This window comes from Cynocephalus volans, chromosome 9 (genome assembly GCF_027409185.1).
Source record: "Cynocephalus volans isolate mCynVol1 chromosome 9, mCynVol1.pri, whole genome shotgun sequence".
In the NCBI taxonomy this organism is placed as follows: domain Eukaryota; kingdom Metazoa; phylum Chordata; class Mammalia; order Dermoptera; family Cynocephalidae; genus Cynocephalus; species Cynocephalus volans.
This window is the reverse complement of record NC_084468.1, coordinates 37,306,966-37,319,014: the sequence shown is the minus strand read 5'-3', so window position 1 is coordinate 37,319,014 and position 12,049 is coordinate 37,306,966.

Below are 12,049 nucleotides of genomic sequence, written 5' to 3'. Positions count from 1 at the left end.
TCCATTGTGTGAATATTCCACAATTTTTCCATTCTACTGTTGATAAGCATTTGGGCTAACATATTACAAATTATGGTGAACACATGTATGCATTTCTGATGGATATAAGCCTAGGACTGAAATTACTGGATCATGGGGTATGCAAACTTCCAGCTTTAGCAGTTACTAGCAGTTTTCCAAAGTATTTGTACCAGTACACACTCACAGTAGCAGTGTGTGAAAGTTCTGTTTGCTAACAACTGCACCAACATTTGCTTCTATCTTTTTTTAATTTTAGCTGTTGTGGTGGGTATGGAGTGGTAAGGCATTGTGATTTAACTTTGCAATTCTTTGGTGATAAATGAAGTTGAACACCTTTTCAAATGTATATTGACCATTTGAATCTCCTTTTCATATCCTACTCAAGACTATTGCCCATTCTTTTAGGTGTCTGTTTTTCTTATGGATTTGTATGAGCTCTTTAAATATGCAAGAAATAAGTCCTTTATTGGATGTATGTATTACAAATATCTTTTCCCACTCTGGTGTTGTCTTGTCCTCTCAATGTGTCCTGATGAAAGGAAGTTCTTACTCTTAACATTAATTATCAATTTGCCCAAATTATCAATTTGTTTCATTAATGGTCAATATCTTTTGTGTTCTGTTTAGGAAATTTATACCTATTTCGTGATATTAGTAAGTTGTGGGATGTCTTAAAGAAGAGGAGACTGATATCTCCATCCCCATTTGGATATTTGCTTAGCCACCAAGCTTGCTGGCCTGCCCCTATGCTATGAATTTAGAGGAATTTTTGAGCACTGGGGAGAGATGGTACAGGGACTACAGAGGATTCTTATGATATAGGGACTATGGATCCTGTCTAATCATACAGACCTCAGAGTTGGAATCATGGAGAGTAAATGAGATTGACGCCTATAGACTTGCCATAAAACATAACATGGGGCAAGAAGTACATATGCACAAGGAGAATGTGGTTCACCACTGCCAGCTGGGAGTCAGCTGACAGATACAGGAAGTCTTACAAGGGGCTACCAAAGCAGACGGGGCTGCTTGGGATTGAGTTTCTCCTCAGCGGAGCCTGTTGGGATACCCATGCATCTGACAATGAACTAGATAAGCCACACTGACATACAGAAAGGGGACAGCAACCATACCACAGTTAGGCACTTAAGATACTACTTATTTTCCTTCTTGATCCTCATGACTCCTCCATCAGAAGAGCAAATACGTGGAAGAGAGGAGTGTGTAAAGAGAATTGGAACCACAGGTCTTGTCTGTCCCTGAGGGTAATATGTTTTTGAATTAAATGTGAGACTGATGTTTTAAATGAGTAGAACTAAATCTCAATACCTGGAATGAAAGTTTTAATAACTAAAGAGGCTGATACCTAGAGGCAATGAAGTTTGACAAAGTACCAATCACAGAAAATATGTGACTTAGATGCTTACACCTCGAGTTGAGATTCTCCATCAAACTGGTTACACATCTCTGTCTCCCCTAGTATACTGTGAACATCTTTAGACAGAATTGTTTCTTATTCATCTTCATATCCTTAGTGTACTGTATAATATAGTACATGGGACATAGGAGGTATGTGAGTGAGTGAATGAATAAAGGAATGAATATTATGAGAACTGCATAACTGTTTTGATTCTTCTTCATTCCATAGTCTCCTTCATTAAGAAGGATAAAATATTAAGGTTATTTATGCAAATCTATCCAACTTCTGTTCTACAGAGAGCTTTCAATTCACTTCCACTTCTTTTTCTGATCAACTCTCCTTCCCTCTCAATAAACATATAAATAAACCCGCAAGGAGAAACAAGGCTTTCCCTTTAAACGTCAAACGACTTTTGACCTCCATTCCTCAAAGACTCTTTCAGCCTTTAGGATCCTTTCCTTCTCGTTTAAGAATCTACATGCTCTGCCTCCAGCATTCCACTCAATTTCCCTCATGCACCATCTCCTCCCATTTCTCCATAAGTACCCTTACAACCCTCATAATTCTGCCCTTCAGGCTTTTACCAGCCTCCCTGCCCCAGCTCAGGGTCCCATATTCCCCCTGCCCAATCATATCAGTTGTCTTTGCAGCAGTGTTCTCAACTGGGGGCAACTCTTGGCAATGTCTGGAGACATTTTTGATTGACACAACTAGATACTACTGGCATTTAGTGGGTAGAGGCTGGAGATACTGCTAAACACCTACAATGCACAGGGCAGTCTCTCACAGCAAAGAATTACACCCCATTGAAATGTCAATAGTGCCACTGCTGAGAAACCTTGCTTCTCTCAGAGTTACAGTTCAGAACTGCATATTAAAGGCAATGCTCACCAGCTTCCAGCAACTATATATATGTGTATTTTTTTAATTCATAAATCCTCACATATGCATCTGAATACTGAGTTTTTCCCATCCACCAGCTGTGTCCATGTCTGAAGCTACTTCCCCACTTCAGCACTACTGAGGAATAGGGGCCAATAATCCTCATCTTCTTACCTCAAATATCTATACAAGTGGAGACAGGAAGGTAAAAAGATAAACAGACTCTTACTCTATTCTACTCTCAGTCTCTTACAAAGTCATCTTCCACATATTTCAACAGCATGGACACGCTTCATTACAGCTTCTTTGTACCTCCCATCTTGCTAACACTTTTTCCTGACACCTCCAGAATTCCTCTTCTTGTCTTTGGGTAGCTTGCTGGAAATAGTTCTGTCTGACATCAATCTAAATGTATCAGATTTCTGTGAAATTTTACACAAACCATTTGCTATCTCTAAAAATATCCAGGCCTTTACTTTCTAACCTATTTTTTTTTTCAAGAAGGAGGTTGAATTAAGTAATTCTGGTATTAATTTTAACTATGCCATATCTACTTATGGACATGAGCAGCTATAGAGAAACTAGAATGGGAAGAAAAACCTGTCCCTGCCCTATTTCCTGGTTAGAAAGGAAGAGACTTTGGAAAAGGGAGGCCAAAGCATGGTTTGTAACAGGCTGAAAATATACACTTAAAAACTGAGACCTCAGCTGTGTCTGTGAAGTGGTAGACAAGCCTGACTATGAATTTGGCTTATTTACAATAAGGAAATAATCGATTGAAGTATTTCACATTCCTTTCACTCTCAAACAGAAGTAAACCATAAAGAGACATGAGACCTTACAAAGAATTGGGATAAATAGAAGAATTTAATAAATAGAAAAGAACTAAACAAAAAGAAATAAAAAAGAAGCAAAATGCTTTTTAAAAAGCTAAGAACATTTTAGAAAGTGTCAAAAGAATAATTACTAAGACCACATGTCTGTGACAAATGAATTGCAATCAGAGGCCACAGTACAAAAAAGAATTATTCATGGGGCCGGCCCGTGGCTCACGTAGGACAGGGAGAGTGTGGTGCTGATAACACCAAGGCCACGGGTTCGGATCCCATATAGGGATGGCTGGTTAGCTCGCTGGCTGAGCGTGGTGCTGACACCAAGTCAAGGGTTAAGATCCCCTTACTGGTCATCTTTAAAAAAAAAAAAAATTATTCATTAACTTACACGGTAGCATCTGCTATGTTTTATTTCAGCAATTGAATTGTGCAGTAGTGACAGTGAATTCTAAATTTGAATATCTAATAATTTAAGAGTCATTCCTGCTCCCTACTTGAAAAGGAAAAGAAGAGAAAGAAAAATAAAGTTTATAGAAAAAATGGTAAACTGATGTCAAGACTAGTCACAGAATTCAATATACCATTTGAACTGGGCAACAGGCTTCCCATTGACCTAGCTACTGAATATAGTAGTTTTTTTTTTTTTTTTTTTTTTTTTGTCGTTTTTTCGTGACCGGCACTCAGCCAGTGAGTGCACCGGTCAGTCCTATATAGGATCCGAACCTGCGGCGGGAGCGTCGCCGCGCTGCCAGCGCAGCACTCTACCAAGTGCGCCACGGGCTCGGCCCTGAATATAGTAGTTTTTATGGCAACAGATGAGAAGCTCTGAAATGATAGCCCTATATGTTACATTTTGCTGCTTTTTCTGATAATGGGCTCACACCCTTATTCCTTTTCCATAAATAAAGTATTCAGTCCTTTGCTCACCCCACCCTCAGCCAAGAAGTGCCAGTCCATAATGGAAACCATACTCCAGACAATGGGTTTTGGCTATTATTTACTAGGATGTCAAATGAGAAAATATGCAACTGGTAAGGCTTAGAAGCAAGGTCAAAAAGAAGAAAAATAAATTTGAAAGCAGATATATTTCTTAACAGTTGCTATTGGAAACAAATTATGGATTAAACAAAATTTTTAGCTAAATTCAGATCTCCTGAGATGGAATTTTTAAAATAATGATAGAACTCATTACCAGTGATGGACATTTATTTTATTTTGTGGCTTCCTAGCATATTTTGAACATACAAGTGTACTGCAGAAAATTCGTGGAAAAATAGCATTGAAAGATAATACAAGTTTTTGATGTACCCTTGTACTTCCAATATCTGAGGAATTTCTTACCGTATGAGTCCACCTCCCCAAAGCAGAAGGTTGGAACCTGCTTTCCCAGGCTCTTTTGCAGCTAAGGCCCATGCACGTGACAGAGGCTCCAATCAACCATCAGAAGAACATCTGTGAGAAGCTTCAATTTGAAAGAAAGTAATGGGAAAAGCAAGGCATCTCATGGAATGTATTCTGGCAGGGCAAGAGGTACAAGACAAAATACATCTAGTTATATAGCTTCCAAGCCTGAATGTCCACTCCTTGCAGAGTTCGTTAACTACCCAATGTCCTCTATTGAAAATTCTTCTCCTGTTTAACTAGGGTGTGTTTTGTCTCGAGCATTCAGAATGTATTGAATGCCTACTATGTTCCAGGCTTTTAGCAATGAACAAAACAGAAAATGATTCTTGTCCTAATGAAGCTTACACTCTGGTGGGGGAGACAGATGATGAACAAATATATGATAATGCTATGTGCTATATGATAAGCACTATAAGACATGATAAGTACTACAGAGAAAACTATAGCAGGGAAGAAGAAGAAATGCCAGTATAGAGGTGGGGTATAGTGTATTTGAATAGGGTGAAAAGGAAAGGTCTCACCAAAGTGACATTTTAATAAAGATCTGAAGAAGGTACAAGAATAAGTCAAATGGATATCTAGGACAACATTCTAGGTAGAAAGAGTACTTATGTGCTTGAGGCAGGAGTGCACTTGGCACATTCAAGGAAAAGCAAGGAAGCCAGTGTGGCTGGAACACAGTGAACAAAAGGGGAAAGTAGTAGGAAATGAGGACCAAGGAGAGAGAGAGAAGGGCTCTGAGAGTGAAAGCAACTAAAGGATTGTGTGCAGAGGAGACGTTCTGATGTGTGATTTAACAGAATTGTGATGGCTGCATCAAGAACAGAAATTGGGGAAGGGGTCAGGCAAAAAGGGCTCAGAAGAGAAAAGTGAGGAAGCTATTATAATAATCTAGGTGAGAGATGAAGACGGATTTTAGTCCATAGTGGTAATTGAGGTGGCTTAAGAGCAATACTCTGATTCTGGATTTATTTTGAAGGTATAACTGATACAATTTGTTGACAGATTGGTTTTGAGACATTCTGATGACAATTCTTCTGAAAATTAGAATTAGCGTATGTAATTCAATATGTTTTCTAAGAATCAAAAGGCAGAAATATGTGCTCAACATTATTAGTAGTGGTATATAAACCCTCTCACACTGATATACAACTTTGAAGTTAACACCATCTATCTGATGCATGTAATAAAATATATCATATTTACTATGCTTAAGTCATAAAGCCTTTTAACGTCCATTGTTTAACTCGTAACAATCAAGTGATATAGGCATTACCTCTGCTACAATAAGGAAACTGAGACCCAGAAAAGTAAGTGACTCACCTCAGGTCACCTATTAAGTGGAAGAGCCAGCCTTGAACACAGCCAGATCCTCTCACAGGTTGAAGTGCTACACCACAGCTACACTCTAAAGTGGCATTCTACCATCTCCTAAGTTTCACTTTTATATTTCTTAGTTATAAAATACTTTCTACATATGTATTTTGAACACTAAGCCCATATGCTATGGACTGAATTGTGTTCCCCCAAAATTTATATGTGAAAGCCCTAACCCCCAATATGACTATATTTGGAGATAGGGCCTTTAGGAGGTAGTTAAGATTAAATGAGGTCATAAAAGCACCCTAATCCAATAGAACTGGTAGCCTTACAAGAAGAGGAAAGATAACTCGTCTCTTCCTCCACACACACGCAGAGAGGAAAGGCCATGTAAGCACACAGTGATGGTGGCTACCTACAAACCAAGAGAAGAGGCCTCAGAATACCTACTTCTCTGGACACCTTGATCTTAGACTTCCAAGGCTCTAGAACTGTGGGAAAATAAATTTCCGTCACTTAAGCCACCCAGACTGTGGTATTTTGTTATGGCAGCCCAAGCTGACTCCACATTATGGAAAGAAAAAGTGCTTTAATCTATAGCAGAAGTCTTAATGTTGGCCAATTAAATATACACACAAGATCCCAAGAATGTTCAATCCTGATTTCAATTTCAGCCCATATAATCCAAACCACACTAAGTCCACAAACCATTGAGTCTAGAGTCACTGTTTTTATCTATTCAACGTGTCCCTAAGCTCCATTCACAGCCACAGCTCTCAGTCCTAGGCTCTGGGGGAACAACGTGTTGACGCCACAGCACCAGAGAATCTCCATCAATCCCTTTCATACCCTCAATACCTGCACTGTCCAATACGCTAGCCATATGTGGATATGGAGCACTTGACATATAGCACACTGCTGTAACAATAAAATACATACCAGATTTTGAAGACTTCGTATACAAAAAAAGAATATGAAATATATTTTTAATTGCTTGAAATGATATTTTGGACATGGGTTAAATAAATTATAAAAATGAACACCTGTTTCTTTTCACTATTTTTAGTGTAGATACTAGAAAACTTAAAATTACACGTGGCTCACACTTGTGCTTTGCATTATATTTCTGTTGGACAGTGCTGCTCCATAAACACACACACACACACACAGTCTCTTACTTCTTTTGATACACTCACTACTTCCTTAAACTACCAGCACCAGTGCTTCTTGTGTCTTGCCTCCAGAGGATGTTGTTAACAGGCTATGCTATTGATAGTGGGCGCGTTTCAGAACTTCAGTGTGCAAGAGGCAGGGGAGGAAAGTTCTCAAGGGAGTCTGGCCCGCAGTTCAGATATCTAATGCAATTAGATTTTTCCTCATTGCATTACTTTTCTCCTTCACTATCTTAGGTAAACTATAAAAAAACCATGATGCCTTTATTAAGGTATCCTTTAGAGATTCAACATTCTACAAAATGGAAGAGTGTGTGGCAGGGGAAAAAACCCACCCCATCATATATACATTAATGATTTTGATCCTATATTATTCTCCCTATTTTACAAGAGAAAACAGATGTTCAGAGTGGGTTAATGCATTAACCAAGGTCACAAAGCTGTATGAAGTAGTTACTATTGAAACCTGGGTTCTGACCCTTGTTCCATGCTCTTAACATGCATCACAACATCAGGTAATCTCCAAAATTTAAACTGCCTTTGACAATTCAGAGTATTACAGTACCTGCGTAGGTGGTTGCCATCATTAAAACATCAATTATTACTATACAGTATCTGGAGAATAATTATAGTTATTTTCTGACTGAAATAACTGAAAAAAACTTCACACTTTCTGCATAAGTGGGAAATTATGTTAACTACTCAATTTATTCAATAAAGCAATCCGCAGAATTTTTCTAAATTACAGATGGTGATGATGACAGCCAAAATTTACTGAGCCTCATGTGTAAAACACTGTGCTTAAACCACTGTGTTCGAGCTCATTTTATCAATTCACAAAGTATGGGGTATTGTTATTCTCATTTTAGAGGAGAAACAGGTTACACAGCTAAAAAGTGACTGAAAACCAGGTGTCACACTTCAGAGCCTTAGTGCTTGGCCAGGTTATGCTGCCTTTCGATAATAATGGTCTTACCTCTACTTGTTATCAAACAGAAAGTTCACCCACCCACGTGCAGTCCAGCCAATAAATCTGTACACCAAGATTTGTAGTAGGAAAGATTAGCATTTATTAGAGGGTGCCAACCAAGAACAAGCCAGCCAATGCTGTACCTGAATTCCCTGAAAGCTCAGAATCACAAGCACTTATAGAGGAAATTTTAAGAGTAGGGGGTCTGGGAGCCATGCTGGATTTTAACTGGCTCACAGTGCAATCAGCAGAGCTTGATCGATGTCTTTCTTGGTTTCTCAGAGTGTGGATAGTACGTGCCTCATAGCAAGGCTGCAGCTCCAGGTTGTCTAGAAAACAGCGCTACACTTATGTAAAGTCATCTGGCCCTGTAACCAAGGTTCAAAATATCAAATAACCATGGGAAAAGAAGGAGCTCAGAGAAATGCATGCTAATCTAGCCTTTATGCTTATCTTATATTCTGCTACACACGTGTACTCCTTTTTCTGGGGATTCAGCTAGCAAGCTTGCCTTGCAAACACACAGGCCTGCTTCAGCCCCAGGGAGAAGGATCAGAGGATCAATTATAGGGGTCCTGCCGTTAAGCTTCCTAGGTGCCTCACTTAGGACAAAAGTCACTCCCAATTTCTGGCATATTCTCTAATGAAGACAGAATTGTAATTCTGGGCCTATTCTCTGCACATTGCAGATAAATTTAGTTTTGAGCATATCATAGGCTATTTTTACATCCTTATGTATTCACTTGGGATAGTCTCAAAAGAACGTTTCAGATGATTTTTAGTCATTTACTGATTTTGAAGATGTACCTCTGGAGAGCTCTTACAGTTACAGAGGTGGATCTGATTTTGCTATGTAATAGCATTTCTACTTTCTGTCCCTTGCATGAGCCCTGGAATTCTAAGAGGAAAAAACCCAATTGTTCACACAAGGCTTTGTACTTTGAGAGAAAAAGAAAGAAAAAAATTATGATAACAGGTCGTTTCTTTTTTGACCAGAAAAGTGTTAACTTGGGCCAGCCTGTGGTTCACTTGGGAGAGTGTGGTGCTGATAACACCAAGGCCATGGGTTCGGATCCCTATGTAGGGATGGCCGGTTAGCTCACTTCAGAGAGCCTGGTGCTGACAACACCAAGTCAAGGGTTAAGATCCCCTTACTGGTCATCTTTTTAAAAAAATAAATAAATAAATAAAATTTAAAAAAAAGAAAAGTGTTGACTTAAAACATGATGACACAAACTTCAATCAACACTGACTCATCAAGTACGAACTTGAGGGAAGTTCTTTAAATTCCAATAGTCCCAGAATCCCCAAAGGTAAAATGATAAGCATAACATAATGTAAAATGTAGCTATCTGTACAAATCTTTACAGTGTACAAATACTTTCACACACACCTCAAACAATTCTCAAAATAATTCTATTAGCCACATTCTACAAATGAGGAAATTGAGGCCCAGGAAAACTAAGAGAAGGTCCAAAGATTGGAACCATTATTTGTGGACTTTCTGATATTACTCCTGATACTATTACAGTCATGTGCCACATAACGACCTTTCGGTCAACAGGGCAGCACACATATAACAGTGGTCAGAGCAGCAGGCTATATTATATAGCCTAAGTGTGTAGTAGGCTATACCATCTGGGTTTGTGTAAGTACAGTCTAAATAAGTTCGCACAATGACAAAATTGTCTAACATGTATCCTCCTCATTAAACGAAGCCAACATTATCTTCCTTGTTAAAACCTTGATAATGTTTTAATATTTGGGCTGCTAAATTGGACCCAGTGTTTTAAAATTTTTTAAATGTGAATGCCTTTAAGTGAACCATGTACTTTCCAGCTCAGTTCAGTCTTCCCACTAGTACTAACAGTCTTGTCACTGGCCAATTCACATACTTTTGTTAGGGTCCCCAAATACATATGTGACGCTATACTTTACTATCCTTGGGCAATAGATACCTTGATATTCAACCCGGTACCCCACAGATATGTACAATTATGTTTCAATTAAAAAAACACAAAATTGTAAATACCTAGTTGAAAACTTAGGGTCCAGGCCATCTGTTTCTTCTTAAGAGCTTTGATCAATATTCAATAGCAACAATAAAAAAAATTTCTCAAGATTCTGTGAATTTGAACCATGATTTACAACCAGATTTACTAAGTAGTTAATTACAGTAACGTAAACTTGCACTCTTCAAAAAGGCTTTTTGTATATTCTATTTAAAGTTGAGACAAAAAAGTGAAAATACAGGGGAAAGGGGATGGGCTAGACAGTCTGTGAATTAGAACCTATACAGAAATAAAACTAAAATAATTAACCAGTGTTAAGTTCTACTGATGTCTTTAATAATGTATTATTTCAAGGCAAAAGAAATATAATATTTTATTGGTTGTACAATACTTTTTCTTGGCATGGCAGTTAGGAGATCTATTTATAAGAGAACCATTACTGACTGCCAAAAATGTTCACTTACAAGAGAGTATCTCCTCTTATCCTTGCTCAAAACTTTAAAGACATGTGCAAGTGTATCTAAGACCACCCTTCGGAGGCTAGACAATCTGCAAACGTATGGAGGTATCTCCTAAGTCCTGAATTATTTATTCCACAATTTTTAAAAAAGAACTAATCACATGTATACCCAAATTATGAAAGTATCCCAAAGAATATCCATGGGCTGCTATTTTCTGAGACTGTCAGAGTATAAAAATGCACAAAGAACATGATCTGAATGAGGACTGGACTCTAATGACTTCCCAACTATCAGTAAGAAATTCCCACTGACTTGTCTGTGGAATTTTGGTTTCTCAGTCTTGAGACCAAACAGAAGTCCCTCTACTTGTCACATAAATATAATGAAAAAATTTATTATTCACTTAGGCATCTTGAAAACTAATAATAATTATTAACCAATTATAATGGTCTAAAAACTTTTTATAACATTAAAATATTGCAGTCATGACTAAGAAGCCGTTTTTAACTTTGATTACATAGTTTAGTGTAAAAAACAACTGGAAATAAAATCAGGAGTCAAGGCATGTTTCCTTTTTTCTCCTTTTTTTTTTTTTTACTATGCACAAAATGAGAGCCACTATAATTATTTTTCAGAAACCTTGTCACCAGGGGGCAGTTTGCTTGTGATTAAGATTCTAATGTTTAAAAATTTGAGAAATTGATAATTACCAGTATACAGAAAATAGACAAAGAATGATTTTATAAACCTGCTTCAGGGTTATTTGAGCATTTTAATGTCAAAGGGCTAAAAGTGATATTACTGAAAGTATCTTAGTACTATATAAACAGACATAGTTAATTATAGCTGCCACAAAACCATTTTAGAGCAAGTATAATGAACATAAAAACCAAAATAAAGTTGTAATAAGTCTCCTTACAGACACTGTGACTTTGCCAAAATATTAAGAGGCAAAGAAAAAAAAAAAAAAAACACTCTGGTAGGTTAAGATAAATGCTTACTTACTTTGAAAAAATATTTATTTACAGCAATATATCCATATAACTAAAACTATAAAAGAGCCCAAATTAAAATATTTTCCTAAAAATGTTCTAATTTTTTTGTAACACAGTGTAGGAAGTACTAGCCAGAGCAATCAGAGAAGGAAAGAAAGGGCATCCAGATTGGAAAAGATGAAATCAAACTGTCCCTGTTTGCAGATGACATGATCCTATATATCAAACAGCCTAAAGACTCTACAAAAAAAACTCTTGGAGTTGCTAAATGATCTCAGCAAAGTTGCAGGATACAAAATCAACACACAAAAATCAGTAGCATTTCTATTCTCCAAAAGTGAACATGCAGAAAGAGAAATCAAGAAAGCTTGCCCACTTACAATAGCCACCAAAAAAATAAAATACTTAGGAACTGAGTTAACCAAGGATGTGAAAAATTTCTATGAAGAGAACTATAAACCACTGTTGACAGAAACTGAAGAGGACACAAAAAGATGGAAAGATATCCCATGCTCTTGAATTGGAAGAATTAACACTGTAAAAATGTCCATATTATCAA